This window comes from Grus americana, chromosome 5 (assembly GCF_028858705.1).
Source record: "Grus americana isolate bGruAme1 chromosome 5, bGruAme1.mat, whole genome shotgun sequence".
Lineage (NCBI taxonomy): Eukaryota > Metazoa > Chordata > Aves > Gruiformes > Gruidae > Grus > Grus americana.
In genome coordinates, this window is record NC_072856.1 from 30,127,710 (window position 1) to 30,128,753 (window position 1,044).

Here is a 1,044-nt window from a genome sequence, read left to right on the forward strand (position 1 = left end):
CACATTCCTCCTACAAGACAAGGCATTTTAACAAATCTGAAGAACATATGCCATGCAGTGAGTGCAGACAGACACAACAACAGACTTATTGACAGCTCTTCTGCCATAACATGGAGTTTCAAATGAGGTGACTACTTACACACCAGTTCAGGAAATTAAAATTAACTATTAGGGCCTCGTATCTTGTTCCAACAAAGAAGCTCTGCCACTGTGCAAGAACTTACAGAGAAGCTGTGCCTTAAAAGACTCCATTGTATATGCTTAGCAAATATGAGTAGATTTTGAAGAGACTGTCCTTGCTGTTCAGAGTTTTTGGAGAAAACCATTCCACCTTCCCATCTATATCCTGGGATCTAAATACCTGTATCTCCACAGTGTCCATGTATCTCCAATTAGGAAAAGACCTCAAAAACCAAGAAAGTAGAAGTAAATTAAACCATGCACTCAGATTCACATCAGGAAAAAAAACCCAAACTCCACATGAACAACTCAGGAGAAACAAAGGAAACTCCCATCCTACACAAACAAACATTCAAAGGCATGGCATGGTGGCAGGCTGAAAGGCAGCTGAAGCAAGAATACTTGAAAACCTTACATGGAAAAATACACAAAAGTCACTTAGCAAATATGACGGATGTCCAAATCCTACAAAGCAGGTAGCTGTGCAGCACCAATTATAAAGAAACATGATAACACTGAATTGCTGTTTCTCTTATTTCAGCTTAAGTACATAAGTATTAAGGACATAAAGGATACATCGTTCCAAATATCAAGGAAGTTTAATCATCCAGATGAAGCCATTGTTTGAAATACATCTAAAAAATTCAGTTTTGAGCAATGCTTCCTCAAAGAGAAGTCTCTCAATGAGATTACTTTCTACTGCTGTGCAGTACCAGTCCAAGACGGACTTGCTAAGTCACTTTCCCTCTGTCAGGTATCCAAATGTAATAAAAGAAATTATGCAATATAGTATTACATTGACTTTTTTGCTTATTTTTATTGGAATAAGGAAAAATTTATCAAGACAAGTGTTCATAAGAAAAA